The sequence below is a fragment of the Callorhinus ursinus genome, unplaced genomic scaffold (genome assembly GCF_003265705.2).
Source record: "Callorhinus ursinus isolate GAN/ISIS: 27379988/994484 unplaced genomic scaffold, GSC_fseal_2.0 scaffold51, whole genome shotgun sequence".
Lineage (NCBI taxonomy): Eukaryota > Metazoa > Chordata > Mammalia > Carnivora > Otariidae > Callorhinus > Callorhinus ursinus.
This window is the reverse complement of record NW_027397113.1, coordinates 722,893-745,448: the sequence shown is the minus strand read 5'-3', so window position 1 is coordinate 745,448 and position 22,556 is coordinate 722,893. Positions and strand designations below refer to the sequence as shown.

Genomic DNA, 22,556 nt, shown 5'->3' with positions numbered 1-22,556 from the left:
AGAAGGAAGGAGGGAAGGAGGGAAGCAGTAGACCTTCTAGTATGGGTTAGACTTTGGAGGTATATTAGTGTTCTACATATCCAGAAAGTAACGTGAAATCGGCAATATTCAGCCCACCTCTTGAAAGGTGGAATGAGGACCTTGGCAAAACTGCAACCTAGGAGGCAGTGATAAAACTGGACGAGACCATCAGAAACCACCATTTAAGAATTCCAGAAATTAACCGAAGGTTAACTGAGAGTTGTTTATTCGAGAAAAAACTACGAAATCTTAGAATGGCACTGTCTGTGATACTTTCACTTGGGGCCGCTTCCATCCCCCTACCCGAGCTCAGCGGCACAGGAGCCTTGAGGACACTCAGTCCCGGGGCCAACAAAGAGGGCCCAGTTGACTCGGGAGCCTCATGGGAGACCCCATGGACTATGTCAAACAACAGCAATCTCAGGAGCAAATCAGCAAATCACTGGGGAAGGCCAATACCACAGCTTCCAGAGGCTGCAGTACTGGTTGGGACAAGCAACAGACCAGCAAGAATTTTTACAGGAATCCTGAGATCTGGCAGACTGCACGCACACTCGAGAGAGACAAGCAAGGACACCTGTTATCTGCTTATCCTTGGCTGGCTGTGAGACCCCATGTGGGCAGAAAGTAACAGCCACGAGACACGTGTAAACTGCCTGAACTTTGAATGAGTGTCTCAACTCACATGCAGATCACCTCAGCAAAGGGAGGACGCCTCATTGGCTCAAGTTGTTCAAACAAAACTTCGGACCAATCCTGGCCTGACCACCAGGCTATGCCGATCCAGGGGTGACACAAAGAAAGCCAGGCTTAAAAACAAAAGCATGTTAAAAAAAAACCAAAAAACAACCTGAGCAGAGACCATCAGTGGCCCCTCGCTGCAGGAGACACAAACTGCAGAATCCAGGCAGAATGATCACTGCTGATCAGGGGGAAGAATCAGAATCCAGAGTTCCTACATTATGTAAAATCAAACATTTTTTGGACGAAAAATTATGAGACATGCAAAGAAACAGAGAGTGTAACCCTTCAACAGGGATAAAGAGCAGTAATAGAAATGATCTCTGGGGGTGAGGGGGGGGTGCAAAACGTTGGCCTTCGTAGGCCAAGACTCCAAAGCAGTTACTATAAAGATGTTTGAACACTGCAAAGAAACCATGTTTAAAAAACGAAAGGAAAGGATGATGGCGGTGACTCATCAAATGGAGAGCATCAGTAAATAGATATGATATATAAAATAAGTCAAATAGGCATCGTGGGGTTGCCAAGTACAGTAACGGAGAGGTTTGGAAAACCAGAGGGGCTACACAGCAGATGTGAGCTGGCAGAAGAAAGAAAGGATCAATGAACCTGAAGATAGACTGGTAAAGGGCGCTCGTTTGGAAGAACATAGAACAGGTGAAGAAAACTGTGCACCCATGGAGGCCCCGTTAAGTGCCACTAGGAGTAGCAACGTACATGTGATTGGAGTCCCTAGAAGGAGAGGAGGGAGAGCCAGACAAAAACATTTGAAGACTTATCCAGGAGTGACCTGATGCAGATTGTTTCCAGTTGAAATGCTGACTGTAATCCCCAGACTGTACTACTAAGAAAACAACTTACAAACAGGGGAAATAAATAAGAATAAAATAAATAAATAAGAATAAATTAAAAAAAAAATAAGTCCCTAGCATGGGACTTAGAATGGCGCGCTAAAACACATCTATTCAACACGACAGAAGGCAGCAGAGGAGGAGGAGAGGAATAAAAGAGACACAAGACCTACAGAAAATGAGTAGCAAGTGGCAGATGTAAGTCCTACTATATCAGTAATTATATTAACTGTAAGTGAATTAAACACTCAATAAAGCAACAGAGATTGCCAGATTGCCTAGCACAGGAACCAAGCATATACTTCCTACAATAGATACATTATATATTCAAAGACACAAATAGGTTCAAAGTAAAGGGATGGAAAAAGATGGCCTGCAAACATTAAACACAAGAAGGCTAGAGGGGCTATAACAAATATCAGCCAAAATTGGCTTTCAAACAAACTCTTACTGGAGGCAATGAGGGACATTTATAATGATAAAAGGATCAACTCATCAGGAAGAAATAAAAATCATAAAGTACAAAAGTTATAAAAAATAAAATTACAAAGAACTCAAAGTTATATATGCCGCCAACAGAGCCCTAAAATACATTCAACAAGAACTGATGGAATTGAAGAAGCAGACAATTCAATGATAGACAATTCAGGAAAATAACAGTATTCAAGTCTTTTATATCCTTGTTGATCTTCCGTCTTGTTTCGTCAATTATTAAGAGAATTGAACTACCGCTGAATGAGGCCGTGTGCCCATGTGAGATGAAGCTGTGTGGGCCCTCTGCTTAATGCCCTCCCCCTGCCCCTGTTCTGGGGATCACACACCCTTCTGGTGTTGGGGGATCAGTGGGATCCCCTAGGGATCTGATCTCACACCTCACTCAGGCAACATGACAGGTTGAGCTGGCAACTGCACTCTCACCGGGAAGATGTGTGTGGCCATAAAGGGAAACTGAAATTTTACTCCCCCTCCTACAGTGAAGTAGTATAAGACAGTGCCCTGCCTACATTTTCTGGGGTGGGCTTGGTGGGGCCCATGGGGAAGCTAAACATTCATGGTCACCAGGCCCTCTTGCTACACCTCAACAGGGGACTAGTCTGAAAAAAAAAAATATATATATATATATATTTTATACACACACACATACATGTATGAGCCAGAGTCTCATAAGCTTTAAAATTTCCAGGGTACAACTGAAAATCCCTTGTCATGCCGAGAATCAAGACAGTCACAACACAAATGAAAAAATATAATCAAGAGATGCCATAACCAAAATAAGTCAAATGTCAGAATTACTTGAGAAAGTTTAAAGACATCATTACAAAAATGATTTAATAAGCAATTACAGATTTTCTTGACACAAATGAAAAAAAAACCAAAATCACAGCAAAGAAATAGAAGCTCTTAAAATGTAAATATAGAACTGAAAAAATGTAATAACAGAATAAACCTCACTGAATGCACTCAAGTGTGAAGTGGGCATGGCAGAGAATAGAATCTGTGAACTTGGGGTTAGATCAATAGAACTGACTTAATCTGAACAACAGAAAATGGACTGAAAATAAAAAGTGAGCAGAATTTCAGGGACCCATTTGACAATAACAAAAGAGCTAACATTTCTATCATTGGAGTCCCAAAAGAGAGGAGAAAGTGAGACAAAAAACTGTATTCAAAGAAATAATGGCTTAAAACTCCCTAAGTTTGGTGAAAGATACAATCCTACAGATTCAAGGAGCTAACTGAATACAAAGCATAAATCCAAAAAAATCTACACCATTACACATTATAAATTCCTGAAAACTAAAGATAAAACATTTTGGAAGAAGAGAAATGGCACATTACTTACAGAGAAACACTAATTTGAATGGCAGTGCATTTGTCATCAGAAACCATGGAGACCAGAGGAAGTGAATGTGGAGGAGGGAACATTTCCAAACTTGTCCTGCCAGGCCAGCATTACCTTGATACCAAAACCAGATAAGGACCCCACAAGAAAACTATAGACTAATATCTGGTGAATATAGATGCAAAAAAAATACATAGATGCAAAAATTCTCAACAAAATATTAGCAAATGGAATTCAAGAATACATTAAAAAGATTATACACCATGGCCAAGTGGGATTTACCCCCTGGGAGGCAACTGCTTCAACTTAACACAAATCAATAACTGTAATACAACACACATAAATAAAATGAAAGATAAAAATCACATGATCATCTCAATAGATGCGTTTGACAAAATACATCTTTTCACAATAAACACCCTTAACAGACTGCGTATAGAAAGAACATACCCAAACATAATAAGGATTAAAAAATAACAGGATCCTATATATAGGAAATCCCAAAGAATCAGTTGAAAAACTTGGAATTAATCAGTGATTTTGGTAAAGTGGCAGGATGCAAAATCAACATCTAGAAATCAATTACATTCCTTTACACTAATGAGGAAGCATCTGAGAAAGAAATAAAACTGCCTCATTCAAAACAGTATGAAAAAATAAAATATTTAGGCATAAATTTAACCAAAGAAGTAAAATGTCCATACAATGGAAACTACAACAAATCTTTGCTGAAAGAAACTGAAGGCGACACAAACAAGTGGGAAGACAACTTATGTTCATGGATCAGAAGATTTAATACCGTTAAAATGGCCATCCTACTCAAAGCCATCTATAGATTCAATGCAATCCCCATCAAAATACCAAAGACATTCTTCACAGAAATAGAAGAAACAATCCTAAAATTTGTATGGAACCACAAAGACCCCAAATAGCCAAAGCAATCCTGAGAAAAAAGAACAAAGGTGGAGGTATGACTATAAACCAGTTTCTAATGTCACTATGTGTGTGCATACGCGTGTGTGTGTGTGTGTGTGCATATGTTATACATCACTATCTATATGTGTGTGTATGTGTGTGTATATATATATATATATATTTTTTTTGTATCATTGAAACTATAAACTAGTTTGAACTAGTTCAAAGCCATAGTAATACAAGTTGTAATGGTACTGGCACAAAAATAGACACATGGACCAATGGAACAGAACAGAGAGTCCAGGATTAAATGCCAATATATATGGCCAACTAATATTCAACAAGGGAGCCAAGAATACCCAACGAGGAAAGGATGGTCCCTTTAGTAAATGGTGTTGGGGAAACTGGAGAAAGGATGAAATTAGATCTCTATCTCATACCGCTTACAAAATTAACTTGAAATAGATCAAAAACTTAAACATAAGACCTGATACATTAAACTCGGAGAAGAAAATGTAGGGAAGAAGCTCATCAAACATTGGTTATGTCAATAATTTGGGGGACATGATGCCAAACCATATAAACAAAAGAAAAAAAATCAACAAATGGGACTACATCAAACTCAAAAGCTTCTGCACAGCAAAAGAAACAACATGAAAAGACAACCTACAGAATGGGAGAAAAAAATTGGAAACCATATGGTTGATAAGGGGTTAAAATGCAAAATATATAAAGAACCCAGTCAACTCAATAACAAAAAAAATCCCAAACGATTTGATTAAAAAATGGGAAAGACTAAATTAACATTTCTTCAAAGAGGACATAAAAATGATCAGCAGACACATGAAAAGATGCTTGACATTGCTAATCATCAGGGAAATGCAAAATCAAAACCACAATGAGGGGTGCCTGGGGGGCTCAGTCAGTTGAGTGTCTGACTCTTGATTTTGGCTCTGGTCATGATCTTTGGGGTCATGGGATCGAGCCCCGTGTCAGGCTCCATGCTCAGCACCAAGTCTGCTTGGGACTCTCTCTCCCTCTGTCCCTACCCCCTCTCTAAAATGAATAAATAAGTCTTTAAAACACAACAAAACAAAACCCACAAGGAGATATCACCTCACACCTGTTAGAATGGCTGTCATCAAGAAGACAAGAGACAACAGCTACTTACAAGAATGTGGTGAAAAGGGAACTCTTATACACTGTTGGTGGGAATGCAAATTGGTCCAACCACTGTGGAAAACAGTATGAAGGTTCCTCAAAAAATTAAAAATAGATCTATCATGTAATCCAACAGTTCGACCTCTGGGTATAGATCCAAAGGAAATGAAGACAGGATTTCAATGAGATATATGCACTTCTATGTTTATGACAACATTATCCATAATAGCCAGAATATGGAAATAACCCAAATGGCCATCAATGGATGAATGGATAAAAAAGATACATAAACATAGTGGAATAATCTTCAGCCCTGAGAAAGGAAGATATCCTCCCATTTCTGATGACATGGATGGACGTTGGGCACATTATGCTAAGTGAGGTAAGTCAGCCAAAGACAAGTACTGTATGATATCACCTACATGTGGGAGCTAAAAAATCTAAATCTGTAAAAAACAGAGAGGACCGTGGTGGTTACCAGGGGATGGGGTGGGGGGAGGAGGGATAAGAGTGATGGTGTTTAAGGTGCAAATTTGTAATGAGTAGTAAATTAGCCTTAGATATCTAACACACAGTATGAGGAATTTAATATCATGCTACAGTTACGTACTGTGATAAATACCATTACATCAGCAACCACATTACAATATGTAAATGTATCAAAGCAACACAGCATACACCTTAAGCTTACACAATGTTAACATGTCAAGTGTGTTCAATAAATTAAAAAAAGATACAAGGAACCAAAGGGAAGTAAGGTTTCAACACTTCACTCAAAGAAGCAAAGCACTGAAAACAGATTACAATAAACTACATATACTTATATTGCAATACTTAGGGCAATTACTAAGAGAACTATTACAAAACTTCTCACTCAGAAACACTGAAGACATCAGAAGGATACTAAGAGAATATTTCAAACAATTCTACACACATAAATATGACAACCTAGGCGAAATGGACCAATTCCTCAAACTGCACACACTATAATTTACCCAATACGAAAGAGGTAATCTTTATGATTAAATTTTTTAAGGAAATTGAATTTTAATTAAAAAAATTCACAAGAAGGAACTCCCAGATATCAATTGCTTCACTGGAGATTTCTCCAGAACTGTTAAAGAATTAATTATAATGCCACACAATCTCTTCCAAAAAACAGGAGAGGGGGACTACTTTCCAATTCATTTTCTATAGAATTTCCCTGATAACAAAACCAAAGATACTACCAAAAGAGAAAAGTACAAACCAATATTCTTCATGAATGTAGATGCAAAAATCCCTTTAAAATATTAGCAAATATGATTCAGCAAGATATGAAAAGAGTTTATGCCTTGACCAGTGAGATTTATCCTAGGGATGCAAAGTTGGTTCAGTATTCAAAATCATTCAATGTAATGCACAATATTAATAGGTAAATAATAAAAATCACATGGTCATATCAGTTGATGCACAAAATGCATTTGACAAAATCCAACATCTTTTCATGATAAAAATGCTCAGAAAAAAAATAGAAAAGGGAACATCCTCAATTTGATAAATACTGTCAACCCAAAAAAAACCCCTTATATCTAATATTACACTTAGTAGTGAAAGACTGAATGATTTCCTCTTAAATCAAGAACAAGGCAATGATGTTCACTCACCATTCTTATTCAACATAGTACTGGAATTTATAACCACTGCAGTAACACAAGAAGTCAATAAAAGACATACATATTGGAAAAGAAAAATGAAACTGTGTAATATCCAGAATATGTAAAGATCTCCTACAACTCAACAACAACCAACAAAACAAAAACTCAAAAATGGGCAGAGGACTTGAACAGACATTTCTTCAACCAGAATAAACTGATGGTCAACAAGCACATGAAAAGAGGGTGAAATCACTAATCATGAAGCAAATGCTAATCAAATCCACAATGAGATACCACTTCACACCCATTTGGATGGCTATTCTAAGAATATTTTTTTAATGAACAGAAAATAACAGGTGTTTGTGAGGATGTGGGGAAGTTGGAACAGTTATGTACTGCCGAGAGGGATGGGAGATGGTGCAGCCTCCATGGAAAACAATAAAGTCACTCCTCAAAAAATTAAAAATAGAATTCCCATATGATCCTGCAATTCCACTTCTGGGTATAGACTCCAAAGAGCTGAGAGCAGGGACTTGACAAGATATTGGTAACATCATGGTAGTAGCAGCCCTGGGCACAACAGACAAAGGTGGAAGCAACCCAAAGAAACCAAATGCAATTTGAAAAAGAAAAAAGAAAAAAGAAAATGGTCACTCTTTGAAGATGACATCATGGTAAAAGTGCTGGGAGCCAAAGACAAGGAGAAAAATCTTGAAAGCAGTGACAGGAAAGAGGGTACCCCACCAAAAATTAACAGGTGACTCTTCGTTAAAAACAATGGTCCCCAGAAAGCAGCGTGGCAACACATTCGACATGTTCAAAGAAAAGAAATTAACAAAGAATCTTATATCCAGAAAGGCTATCCTTCAAAAGGAAGCCAGAATAAAGACATTCCCAGGTAAACAAAAACAGAGAATTCCTTGTCAGCACCCCGACTTTGTAAGAACTACTGAAAGACATTTTTCAGGCGGGAAGTGACTCCACAGAGTACACCAAAATCACACTAGAAAACAAAAAGCAGGGATGCCTGGGTGGCTCAGTCGGTGAAGCGTCCACCTTCGGCTCAGGTCGTGATCCTGGAGTCCCGGGACCGAGTCCCACATCGGGCTCCCTGCTCAGCGGGGAGCCTGCTTCTCCCTCTGACCCTCACCCTGCTCGTGCTCTTTCACTCTCTCTCAAATAAATAAACAAAATCATAAAAAAAAGAAAACAAAAAGCATCCATAAAGGTAATTATGTATTAATAGATGACAATATAAACATATATTTCATCCCATTTCTTTTAAGTGAATTAGAAAGTAACTGTATAAAGCAACACATATTTAGTTGTATTGTTTGGCTTGTACCATCTAGAATGTAATATACTGGCCGGTACCAACTCAAAGCAGGTTGGCTGTTACAAAGCGGCACTGAGCTGAGGAAATGCCGCTGGCCGGTAATCTGAATCCACAGAGGCACACAAAGAGGATAAAAAATGTTAAGTAAGAAGGTTAACGAAACAAACACTACATACGTTCTTTTCTCAGCTTCTGTAAAGACAAAGTTACATAAGTTAATCATTATGACAGTGTACTGTTGGGCTTATAACGTAGATATAACATATTTAACGATAACAACACAGAAATGGGTAAAATGTAATAAAGCAATATAGAAGTCACTTCTGTACCTGACCAGGCTTGGATGAGTATGAATCTGACACGAGGATGTATATGATAAATATAGGAACAACCACCAAGGAAGTGACTCAAGTAGTGAAAAATCACTAAAGAACCTTAAAAACGGTGTTAGAAAATATTCACCAAATGCAAAAGAAAGCAGTGGGCACAAAAATACAGGAGACAGAAAACAAAAAGTAAAACTGAAGACATAAATCCAACTATATCAATAACATTAGGCATGGTTGCATTAAAGAATAAAAAGGCAGAGCTAATCAGACTGAATGAAAAAGTAAAGTCCAGTGATATGGGTCTACAGGAAGTATGCTTCAGATTCAAAGACACAAACAGACTGAAAGTAAAAGGATGGAAAAATATACATCACATGAATAACAACCACACGCTACTTGGAGCACTATACCGAAATCAAAGTAGCCATGGAAACGGCCAAAGAGACAGTTGTTGGAGTCTTCAATACTCCATTTTCAATAATGTATAGAACAAATAAGCCAAAGATCAATAAAGAAAAAGAAGATGTGAACCATACTATAAACCAACTAGACCCAACAGATATCGACAGAACACGACAAACAACAACCAAAGAGTGTGTAGCCTTCAGGTGCACATGGAACATTCTCTAAGAGGGACTATATGCTGCACCATAAGACAAACCTCAGTGCTTTTTAAAGGATTATAATACAGATTGTTTTCTGAACACAATGGATCAAAAGTAGAAAAATGTGAAATTTAAACAACAGACTCTTAAATGACCAATACATCAAAGAAGAATTCATGAGAAAAGTTAGAAAATACTTTGAGATGAATGAACATGCAGACACAATATACCAGAACTTGTGGGATTCAGGGACAGCAGTGCTAAAAGGGAAATCTCTGGCTGCAGATGCCCACATTAAAAAAGAGAAGAGACCTCATATCAATAACCTAACTCTCCACCATAGAAAGCGGGAAGAAAAAAGAAAAAAAACTAACCCGAAAGCAAGCAGAAGAAATGAAATAATAAAGGTTAAGGTAGAAGTTAATGAAATAGAGGCTAGAAAAAATAATAGAATCAGTAAAACCAAGCGTCCATTATTTGAAAGATCAACAAAATTGACAACCCCTTGGTGAGTCTGATGGGAGGGAGAAGATTCAAATGACTACAGTTAGAAATGAAGGAGAGAACTTTACAGCTGGCTTTATAGAAATAAGAAGGATTTAAATGAATGCTATAGAAATTTTATAATAATAAATTATACAACTTAGATAAAATGGACACTTTCCTAGAAAGCAAAAAACTACTAAAACTGACTAGGAATAGGTAGAAACTTTGAACAGACCTATAACAAATAAAGAGACAGAATTAATAATCCAAACACTATCCACAGACAAAAGCCTGCAAGGCCCAGATGGCTTCACTGATAAATCCTACTGAAAAATAAAAGAATAAAAATTCTTTACAAACTCTTCCAGAAAGAAAGTAGAAGAGGAAGAGACACTTCTGGACACAGTCTGCAAGGGTGACATTACCCTGTGACCAAACCAGAGAGAGATACAGCAAGAAAAGAGAACTACAGAGCAATGACTCTTACAAAAATAGGTGGAAAATGCCCAACAAAACACCAGCCAATAAAATCTAGCACTCTGTAGGAGGGATTATACACTAGGACCAAGTGGCATTTGTTCCAGGAATGCAAGGTTGGATTAACGTCTGAAAAATCAATTAATCTAATGCACCAGGTCAATGAAATAAAGGGCAAAAACGACATGATTATCAATAGAAGAAAACAGACAGCAAAAAGCATTTGGTAAAATTCAATACCCTTCCGTGATGATAGAACAACATTTAGGGTACTAGGGATAGAAAGGAACTTGCCAGTCTGATAAAGGGCGTTTAGTATAAAACCACAGCTACCATGGGACTGCATGGTGAAAGACTGTCCTGATCGGTAACAGGACAAAGATGTCTGCTCCCACCACCTCTATTCAACATTATATTGGAGGTTCTATCCAGGACAATTAGGCAAGAAAAATAAAGGCGTCCAGTTTGGAAAGAAAGAAGTAAAAGTATTTCTATTCACAGATGACATAATTTTATATATAGAAAAATCTCAAGCAATCCACTAAAAACCTATAACTAGTAAACAAGTTCAGCAAGACTGCAAGATACATTCATATATAGAAACCAGTTGTATTTCTACACACTTTCAATAAACAATCAGAAAATGAAATTATGAAAAAAATTTCACACACAATATCAAAAAAGAATAAAGCACAACAATGTAACTGTACTTACTGCCACAGATTTGTAAACTTAAAAATGGTTAAAATGGTAAATTTTGTTTTATATACGCTTTACCACAATAAAGAAAGAAAAAAAATAGGAATAAATTGAACAAAAGAAATGCAAAACTTATACTCTGAAAACCACAAAATATTATTGAAAGAAAATATCTAAATAAATGAAAGACATCCCATGTTCATGAATTGGAAGACAATACTGTCATGTTGGCAATAACCCCCCCACACACACACACCGATCTACCAATTGAACGCAACACTCACCAGAACCCCGACTGAGTTCCTTACACAAACTGACACGCTGATTCTAAAATTCATATGGGAGTTCTAATGACCTAGAATAGCCAAAGCAATCTTGAAAAAGAATAAAGTTGGGGGATTCATACTTCCCGATTTCAAAACTTACTACAGAGTAACAGTGTTCAAAACGGTGTGGTTCCTGGTATAAGACAAGACACAAGACATTTAGGTCAGTAGAATAGGAGGAGAGTCGAAAAGTAAAGCCTTCCATCTGTGGTCAATCGATTTGTGTCATGGGTGCCAAAAGTATTCAGTGGGGAAAGAATTACATTGTGGACAAACGGTGCTGGAACTGTATGGAAAAAAGGAAAAAGAATCTGGACCCCTCCTTACACCACATGCAAAAATTAACCCAAAATAGATCAAAGAGCAAAATACAACAAAGCTCTTAGAAGAAAACATAGGGATAAACCTTCATGACCCAAGATTTGGCCATGTGTTTTAAGACATAACACCAAAAGCAGAAGCAACAAGAGAAAAAAGATATGTTGGACTTTGACAAAATTAAAACTTTGTGGTTCAAAGGACATTCTAAAGAAAACAAAAAGAAACCCCCAGTGGGGAAGAAATATTGGCAAATCATTTATCTGATAAGGAATGATGGCTAGAACAGATGAAGAACTCTCATAACTCAAAAACAAAAAGACAAATATTCTAATTTTTAGAAACGGATGAAGGAATCTGAATAGACATTTCTTCCAAAAACCAGATATATAAACAGTCAGTCAGCACACAACAAGATGCTCAATATATCACTAGTCCTAGGGCAACGTTAATCAACACCACAGCGAAATTCCACGTAACACACACGATGTTGGCTAAATAACAGGACAGGTAATAACAAGTGCTCACACAGATACAGGGACATTGTAGCGTTCATACACGGTGAGGAGATGAAAAATGGCACACTCGCTTTGGAAAACAGTTTGTGAGTTTCTTAAAACATTAGACATAGAGTTACCCTGTGACTCAGCATGCCTCTGCCACATATTTCCCCAAGAGAAAGGATATGGCCGCACAAAAACGTGTTCGCGAATGTTCACAGCGGCATTATTCCTAACAGTCAACAGGTGGAAGCAGCCCAAATGCCTAGTAGCTGATGGATGGATTCAAAAAAACCTTGATATGTCCAAAGAACAGAATATTATTTGGCTGTAAAGTAAAATGAAGTACTTTTATGCATGACAACATGCTGGGTGAATCCTGAAAACATGCCGCTCAGTGTAAGAAGCCAGTCACGAAAGACCACGTATGGTATGACGTCATTTATGTAAAATGCCCAGAACAGGCAAATCCATAGGGGCAGGAAGCCAGTGAGTGGTTGCCTAGGGCTTAAGGGGATGGAATGGGGGACTGGGACATGGTGTTTAAAGGGGGCTGGGTTTCTTTTGGGGGGTCATGAGAAACGGCTTTGACACTGCGGCGGTTGCACAACTCTGGGAATGTAGTGAGACCGCGGAATCGGACACTTCAAATGGCTGGATTGCACGGTTCACGAATGAGAGCCCAGTAGAGCTGTTACCAAGGAGACTATGGGGAAAAACGCTCAGGATCGAGGGTAGGACAAAGAGCTCTCAGACTCGACAGCAAAATACAATCCATACACAGGATACATCGGACTTCATTGAAATGAAAATATTTGCTCTGTGAAGGACCTGGTGAGGAGCACCAGGTCAACCCCAGGCTGGGTGAGGACATGTATAAATGACAGATCTGGCTTAGGACTAGTATCTAGAGTAAGTACCGTCTTCTCACAACTCAGGAGTTAGAAACATTCCAGTTGGAAAATGGGCAAATGATTGGAACATTTCGGCAAGTAAGAGATACAAGGGGCCGATGTGCGCACGAGAAGATGCTCAGCATCACCAGCGGTCAGGAGGATGCAAACTCGAATCAATGAGATACTGCTACACACCTGTGAGAACAGGTGAAATGAAAACCAGTGTCCACACCAGACGCTGGCAGGGGCACGGAGAAACGGGGTCACCCCGACACTGCAGGAGGGGACGTGAAGTCGGTACGGCCACGGGGGAGAACGGGTTTGCCATTTCTAGAAGACGTACTCAGCAAGTACACCCCCGGGGCCTTATCCCGGAGAAACCACATCACGTTCACACAAAAACCTGTCCATGGGTATTCATGCCAACTTCATCTGTGTCTTACTCTTCTGGGGCCACTGTCATAAATTACCACAAATTCAGCAGCTTAAAATGACGCAAATGGATTCTTCGGCAATTCCGAAGAGTTGTTCCAGAAGTTGGAAGTGAACATCCTGGACAGGTATGATTCCTTGTGGAGGCTCTCGGGGAGGATCCACTCCCCTGCCTTCTCTTTCCTCTGGAAGCTGCCTGTTTTCCCTAGCTGGTGGTCCTGACTCACACGCACACTGCGTCTTCTCCCCCTGCTTCCGGTGATACGTCACTGTTCTCTCCTGTCGTCCAATCCCCTTCTGCCTCCCTCCTGCAAGGACATTTATGATGACACTGGACCCCAGGATAATCCAGGATCCCCCCTAGTCTCAATATCCTTAATTTAAGCGTGTATGTGGAGTCTCCTTCACCATATAAGGTGACAGTCCCTGGTTCTAGGAATCTGGACCTCAATGTTTTGGGGCCTGTTATTCAGCCTCGTAGTAACTCCAAACTGGGAACCACACAGCTGTCCTCCAGCAGGCGAGGAGTTAAACCAACTGGTGTGTCCACGCCACAGAATGCCACTCGGCTATACAAACGAACGAGCTACAGATAGTCTTGAGAGTTACGCTACATGAAAAAAGCCAACTGCAAACACTCAGGTGCTGTGTGGCCCATTTATACGCCGTTCTTGAAATGACAAAATTGGGGGAGTGGAGAGCAGGTGAGTGGTGTCAAGGGATTGGGGGGGCGAGAGAGGGAGGGAAGTCGGTGTGGCTACAAAGAGGACACACCCGGGACCCCTGACACAGGAATGGCCCGATCCTCGGTTGTCTCGACGTCAGCCTGGTTGTGATTTGGACTCTGGTTTCCAATGACGAGAGCCCCCAGGACAACCGCATAAAGGACATGTGGGATCTCTGTGGCTTCTCTTACGGTTGCATCTGAATGTCTAAAAACACAAAGTTTAATGTTTAAAAATGGGCCAAAGATCCAAACAGACATTTCACCAAAGAAGATACGTAACTGGCCAACGAGCACATGAAAAAATTCTGAGCATCATTTGTCACTAGGGAAGCACAAATCAAAGCCACAGCGAGATACCCACGTGGCTAGAATAAAGACAACACGCGAAATAGTAATAAGGTTCTGGATAAACAGAAACCCTCACAGATTGGTGGTGGGAATGTAAAACGGTACATCCACTTTGGAAAACCGCCTAGCAATTCCTCAAGAAGGGAAACCCGAAGTTACCACGAGAGCCATTCCTCTGCCGGTACCTCCGCAGGATGAAGGAAAGTGCGCGCACACAGCTCGTAACCACGTTTCGTATAATCGCCAGGAGGTGGGAACAAGGCAAAACAATGCGGGAAGATCCCTCAACTGGTGAGTGGGTGAGCAAAAAATGGGGCTGTCCGCACGATGAGTACTTACTTTTCAGCAACAAAAAGGAATGAAACACTTTAGGTGCTATAATTTGGATGAGCCTCAAAAACATGCTTAAAGCAGCCAGGAAAGCAAAGATTCCATTTTCTACCACTGTCTAGAGCCTGCACATCTAGGGCCTGCTGTGGCTGTGGGAGGGGTGGCTGGTGCTGGGCGTGGGGACAGGGATGGACCCCACGTGGGCGCGGCGGGTCTTACGGCGGGGTGGGGGTGGGGGTCCAAACCCAGATCGTGGTGATGATTGCAGAAGTCAGTAAGTCTCCCGGAATTACACTGAAAATGGGTGAGTCTTATGGTACATAAATTGTACCTCCATGAAGTGGTTTTAAAAAACAAGTAAAAAAAAAAATGAAGCGTACAGAACTAATTTTCAAATGAGTGACAAAACCACACTGAAAGGAGAGAGAAGAGGAAGAGTGTGGGAGAGAGGAGAGAAATCATTATCGCCAGCGCTTTGAGACCACAGTGCTTGACTAAGCAACCTTAATCTTGAGTGGGAGGAGGCGGAGAACTACAAACAAGCCAGCAGGTCTGACTTGATGGTGGCGGGGACAAAGCGACGAAGAAAACATGTTAGGTGCGTAGTGAGCAGCGAGTCTGCGTGCTGATGGGGCGGGGAGGCAGTCATCTCACTAGGGACGAAGCAGGCTTGCAGGTGAGGGATGCCCAGTCTGGACAGAGGAGAAGGAGGGACACGGGCGTGGGCTCCAGATTTCCCAGGGGTGTGTCTGTGCGCACACAGGTATTTACATGTGCACACCTTTGTGTGTATTTCCTTAGCTCCGTGCACAGAAGGGCGGAGGAGAAAAGATGCCTAGTAGCAACAGGCACACCCAGTGCCCAGATTTTGGTTTCCAGTAATTTCACCCCCCGTTCAAAAGAACCAGAGCTCCTCAGAAAATTGATGGACTCTGGGGCTGGAGCAGAGTGTGTATGAAATAAGCTTGAATCTTGTTTTACCAGAACATAAAGAAATGCTAAAAAACAAACAACCAAAAAAATGTGAGCATGTCACAAGGACACAGAAGCCAGCCAAATCTGGGACAATTTAATTAGCGAAATAATGAAGGACAGTAAGAATTATCATACAAAAATCCATGATCCCATGCATATAGATAATAAGTCAACAGAAGTAAATAAATGGGGGAGAAGGAAAGCTTTTCCCACGGCACAAAGTTGAGATATTTTCCCTTGGAATACCATTCTCATTGGACCGATTTTAGTGGAAGAGTGATAGAGCTGGAAAAGCATCGTTTTGCAATCACCCTCATAAAGCCCGGTTCCAGAAAGCCTCTAAATCCAGAAGACATTTTTTTAATAAGCAACAGGATATGTTCATGGCTTTAGATTATTTCCCCCAGTTGCTTATCGGCTGCAAAGCAATGTAGAATGACTGGCTCTTTGATGGGTGATTAAAGCTGTATCACCACCAGTGAGGGGTGGGGAGCATCATGTGCCTCAGGGTGGGTCCCCCCAAGAAGGACACCCTGTCACTGATGGGACATTCCAGCTGGGAAGTTACAACCCAAATCCAACCACAAGGAAACATCCAGCAAAACCCCCAAGAAATGGCAGGACTGTCACCCTCAGAAACTTGAATGTCATAAGAGGCAGAGACCAGGCATGTTCCAGAGTAGAGAGGGCCAAAGAGCTGGTCCCCTGGGCCCCCGCACTAGACACTGCCCCGGAGGGAGGAGTATGTGAAAGGTTCAGCCGTGTCCTCCGGCAACACCAGGACACGGACGGTTGAGGAGGTGAGGGGACTGGATCCACGTCTGTGGGAGGAGGCTGTTCTGAAGTGTGCCGTCGCTTTAAAAGGGGGTCCCTTTATTTTTAGGAAATACCCAGCAGAAGGTTTAGGGGCAAAGGTCTATGGGGCATGTGACTTATGTGGCAACGGCTTAGCAACCAGCTACGTGATTGTACATATTGAAAGGGGGATGCACGATGTGGGGGCAAACTATTAACCATCAGCAAACTGCAGATTAAAGAGCATGTGAATGTTTTAGATCTCATTCATATTCTTGCTGTTTTTCTGTAGCTCAAAATCATGTGCAAATAAACAGTTAAAAAAAACCCAAACCTCCAAAAGCTCTCAGGTGTCCCTTCAGCCTAGTGGTCTTCAACTGGGAGCAGTGCCCCCCCCCCCCCCCCCGCAGGACACTCAGCAATATCTAGAGACGTTCTGCTTGTCGGTGTCCCACGGTGCACACAGCAGCCCCTCTGCAAAGCCCGATCTGACCCCAAATGCCAGCAGGGCCTCGGGGGAGAAGCACTGCTTCCCTCCTCTGACGGGAGAGGATGCTGCCCTGCCATGGCTGGCTGGCGGGGGTGCCAGGAAGGGGAGCCCCGCCTGCAGAAGGGCGAGGCCAGGCAGCACTCACTGATGGTTAATGCACCTGTTCCTGTGTTAAGGGCTGAACCAAGTCCCTGAGGCTCAGAGTTCAGAGCGCTCCGTCCCAGCATCTCCGTATGTGATATTTGGAGAAGGAGCCTCAAAGGACGTTAGGTTCCAATGAGGCTGTGAGTGAGGCTCCTACTTCAATACAGCCGGTGTCTCTATCAAAGCAGGAAACTGAGGAAAGACTCGGTGAGGAGAGGCGAGAAGGTGACCCTCCACCAGCCCAGGACTGAGCAGCCCTGGCCACACCTTGATCCGGCCTTTCCGCCTCCGGGACAGTGACGGAAACTTCTGTGGCTTAAGCCACGCAGTTATGCAGCCTCCAGTAAACTAATGCATCCCGGCAATTAGGACAGAGAAACGAAAGGACCTGTACTTGGGGTTCGAGGGAGGTTTCTGGAAGACTGGCCCAAACCCGAAGCAAAGGAGATTTCTGGCAGTGGGAAAGACTGTGGCTCTTGCCCACCATGGGGGATGAAGGGGAGATTGAAAATCTCAGGATGAATTGCTCCAGCAGCCTTGGAGGGAGTCTCACCATGTGGACTGAAGGGGAAAGGCAAGAAAGCAGGCGTGGCACAAGGCCATGGGCTTGGATGGCAGTGACCGGCCCCTGTTACAGCTGGAGCCTGCGGAGAACAAGAATAAATCCTAGACTACTCACTTGGGTCCCAGAGGGGACGGGGACCAAGCAAACAAGGAACAAAGGACTCACCGAAGCCTACACATCATACCCAGCTGCAGAGTTCATGGTGTGAAGATTATAAAGCAATACAATTTTAAGAAACCGTAAAAGAAAGACCAGCCCCAAGATAGGTGGTGTGAGGAGCCAGGTGGAGAGTGGGTTGTTTGGCAGGGGAGGAGGCCAGAGGCACCCGGAAGCCAGCGACACACAGGCCCAGGGTCCTAACTTGTTTGGTCAACACCATAGTCCGGGGCGCAGCCCTGCTAGGATCCCCATTTCGCGGGTCCAGAAACTGAGGCCCAGAGAAGGCAGGAGCCAGCTCAGAGTCACACCGGGGAGACTCGCAGAGCCTCCTGGCTGTCAGGTTGTGCTCAGAACCACCCCATGAATCTGCCACTCGACCTCTAAAGACAAAATTGTAAAGGAAGAAGGATTTAATTTTCCTGTTTCAGAATCTGGCAGAATTTGGTGTTAGATTTTTTAAAGTAACAACAGCCAGGAAAGGTGGGACAGATCTGAACGATGCCATGAATGTACGCGCGCGCGCTTGTGTGTGTGATCCGTCACAATGTAGGTTTTATCTGTGTATACAAATGAAAGTCTGTGTTTTGCAGATAGAGAATATATCTTAACTTAGGCCCACGGAACATTTACAAAAGCAATGCTTTCATGTTTGTACTTGGACACAGAGAAAATCTTTACTGGAAAAATGCAACTATTTCAAAGGCCATATCTTCTCCCTATAAGCCTGTTAAATTAGAAACTGCAACAGAGATAAAAAATGTTCTGCTTAAAAAGTGAGAAAACATTTCTTCAGATGAAAGAGAAAGTCAAAACATAAACAACGATCAAGAAAGCAAAGACAAGGAACATATTTCACAGCAAGATCTACGCCTCAGCTAACCCTGCACCAGAGGAAAACATCTGACTTCTAAAACTTGCAGAAGAGAGACTTTAAATCAACCCACTGTTACTCTTCCTTAAGTTTTTTAAAAAGTGAATTGATCTGAGAGAGGGAATGAATAGATATAAAAGCCCAAGTTGGGGAAACAGAAAACAAAAAAGCAAAAAGGTAGTTCTTGAATAAGAAAGTAAGTATATAATAAAATGAGATAAACTGGATCAACTTCTCGTGAGATTGGGGGGAGGGTAGCAGAACTGTAAAAGCTGAAAGCTCAGGCAAGAAACAAAGGGCTGACCAAGCCGGAAGAACATAAAATCACTAGAAGTAACTTTGTTGCTACCAAATGGCAACATAATTGCAACCCTCGAAGATTAAATAGCAATGAATACATTACCCTGAGAGAGGCAGCACATTGATTTAGAACAAATTAGCATAAAGCAGACTAAAAAGAGATTAAAGATCTCCTTTAACACATGCACCAGCCCAGATGGTTTTACAACTTTGCTGTGTGGTTGAGTCTCAGAGAAGGTGATTCCAGCATTCTTTTCAGGCTGTCCCCAGACACATTCGCGGGGCTCCCCTTCCTCCAACACTGTATCTGCACACACATGCTGCCCGATTTCCTCCTCTTCTGAGCCCGAGGTGCGGGCCATCAGGGATGCACATACGACACTCCCCTGAAGCTGAGCTCCACTCGGGGATGCTGGTGGTTTGCCATCTTTTGCTATTTAACAACTGCAGAAATCAGTCCCCTGACCACGGGTCATTTTGCAAATGTGCAATGTGAGTGCAGAATACATTTCTGGAAGGGTAGAAGGGCACGTGCATCTGGAATTTTCATGCAAACTGCCTTATGTGTCTCCATAGCGCCTGCATCCATGTATCCTCCCAGCGTCCATGGCTGAGCTTAGGCTTTCCAAGCACACTGGCCCATGGGCGACTACCCGTCAGAGAGGTCAAGCCCCCATGGCTTTAATTTATATTTCTGTGATCCTAACTGAGGTTATCAGCATCTGTTCATCTGTAAGCAGCTCAGTATCTCCTTTTTCTAGAACTGTATTTATATCTTTTATCCTTTTGTCTTCAGGACTTACAGAGTTTCCCGACAGCCTGATGAAATTAGCCCTATGTGTATGATATGAGCGGTGACTATTTTCCCCAGATTATCATTTAAAAAAATCTATTGGGGTATTTCTTGTTATGCAAGATATTTTTATGTTTTTTTTTTCATCAAGGCATAATGGACATATAACAAACTACCCATGTTCAAAGTATACGATTTTGGTAACTTTGGACACATGAAACCGTTGGCACAATCAGGATCATGAGCATAGCCCTCACCCCCTGGGTCTCTCTGTGGCCTTCTGAGCTCCCCCCAACCAGATCTCCATGCCCACACATCCCAGGACAGCCGCTCGGCCTGCCCTCATTCTAGACCAGTCAGCGATTCCTAGAGTTTCATACAAATAGAAAAAGGCACCCTGAACTCTTTTTCTCCCTTTTCTTTATTTCTTTCCTCTTATTAATTAATTAATTTATTTTGTGCCTGGCTTCTTTCAGTCATCATAATTATCCTGCTATTTATCCAGGCTGTTTTGTGTGCTCGTGGCTCATTCTCTGCTATTTCTGAGTAGTGGTATATCATCGTGTGGGTATACCATGATTTAAAAAGCATTTTGTCGGATGTTGATGGGCATTTGCAACGTTTCCAGTTTCCATGAAATGACTATGAACAAACTCCATGAAACCGTGTCAGTATGTGTGTCTGCTCTTATTCCTCCTGGACACGTATTGAGGAATAGAATGGCTGGATGATACGGCAGGTGCACATACAACATATTAAGAAAGTCCCAGACTGATTTCCACAGCGGCACCATTTACTGTACCGCTGGGTGTGCACGAGGGTGCCAGCACCATGTCCCCGGTGTACCTGTGTGGGTGATAGCATCTTCCCCAGGCCAGTCACCACGCTTGGTAAAATTATCTTAATTTTGGCCAATATAGTAATTGTGTAGTAACAACTCATTTTATTTCATTTGACAGAGAGTGAGAGCGTACAAGCAGGGGGAGGGGCAGGCAGAGGGAGAAGGAGAAGCAGGCTCCCCATGAGCAGGGAGCCCGATGCGGGGCTCGATCCCAGGACCCCGGGATCATGACCTGAGCCGAAGACAGACGTTTAACGACTGAGCCACCCAGGCGCCCCTCATCGTGGTTTTAATTTGCATCTCCCTAATAACTAATGATATCAAATATATTCTCTTGTACTTATCCATTTCTCTCTCTCTCTTTTTTAAAGATTTTATTCACTTATTTGAGAGAGGGAGTGAGCAAGAGAGCACAAGTGGGGGTGGAGTTGGGGGGGGCAGAGGGAGAAGCAGGCTTGACATGGGACTGAGTCCCAGGACTCTGGGATCATGACCCAAGCCAAAGGCAGATGCTTCACTGACTGAGCCACCCAGGCGCCCCTGTTTCTCTTCTTTGATGAGTGTCTGTTTAAACCTTTTGCCTGTTTTTATTTGTTTTTGTCTTATTCCTCAGCCATAAGCATCCCTCTCATATTCTGGACACAAATCCTTTATCAGATGGATGATTTGAAAATATTTTCTCCCCGTCTGGGCTTTATCTTTTCATCCTCTTAATACCGTCTTTCAAAGAGAGGTTTTTAATTTTGAAAAGTCCAAATGGTTGGTTCTTATCATATCTCATGCTGCTGGTGTCATGTTCGAGAAGCTTAGCTCTCAAAGTCACAGAGATTTTCTCCTGCATCTTCTTCTGTAACTTTTAGGCTTCTATTTCCGTGATAAATTTTGAGCTGATTCTTGTGTATGATGTAAGACGTAGCTCCAAGTTCACTGTTTGGCAGATTGATGCTCTAGCTGTTCCCATGCTATTTGTTGAAACTGCTATCCTTTCTCCTTTCTGTGCCTCGGTCAGAAGTCACCTGTCCCTACGCGTGTAGGTTTATCCGAACTCTATTCTGTTTATCATTCTATTCACTTAATCTCTATGCTCATGCTAGTCCTCCAACTCTGCTCGTTTTTAAACATTGTTTTGGAACTTCAGGGTCATTTCCACGCAAATTTCAGAACCAGCTCATTAGTTTTCACAAAGTGCCCGGTGGGATTCTGATGGCTAACCCATTGAGTTCAGAGATGAATGTTGAGGCTGGTGATCCGGCAGCACGGCGCACCTCTCCCCAGACCTGGGGATTCTGTGATGCCTCCCCGCAATGTTTTATGTTCACATCTTTTGTTAGATCACCCTCTGAGTATTTCATGTTTTTAATGTTACAGTAAGTGCAAGTTTTGAAATAATTTTAGAAAGAGTGAGCATGAACAGAGGGGTAGCAACAGAGGGAAAGGGAGAAGCAGGCTCCCCGCTGAACAGGGTATTTTTAAAATTTTGACATCATATTATTTGCTGCCAGAACGTCGAGGTAGAATTGATGTTTGCATGTGGCCCTGGGTCCGCTCACACGCTCGTTCCGTGGTCATCTTGCCCGCGCGTCAGAGAACCACGCCACCTGCCAACGGACAGGGTTTTACCTCTTCCTTTCCAACCTGGACGTCT

The 22,556-nt window shown here is 42.0% G+C and overlaps 1 protein-coding gene across 1 annotated transcript in view; it reads right to left on the bottom strand.

Annotated features, from left to right (window-relative positions):
* Nucleotides 1–22,556, bottom strand: part of KCNQ1 (potassium voltage-gated channel subfamily Q member 1) — a gene marked incomplete at its 5' end in the record, with an annotated part of 315,610 nt that overhangs the window by 193,316 nt on the left and 99,738 nt on the right. The gene's annotated exons all lie outside the window — the stretch shown is intronic.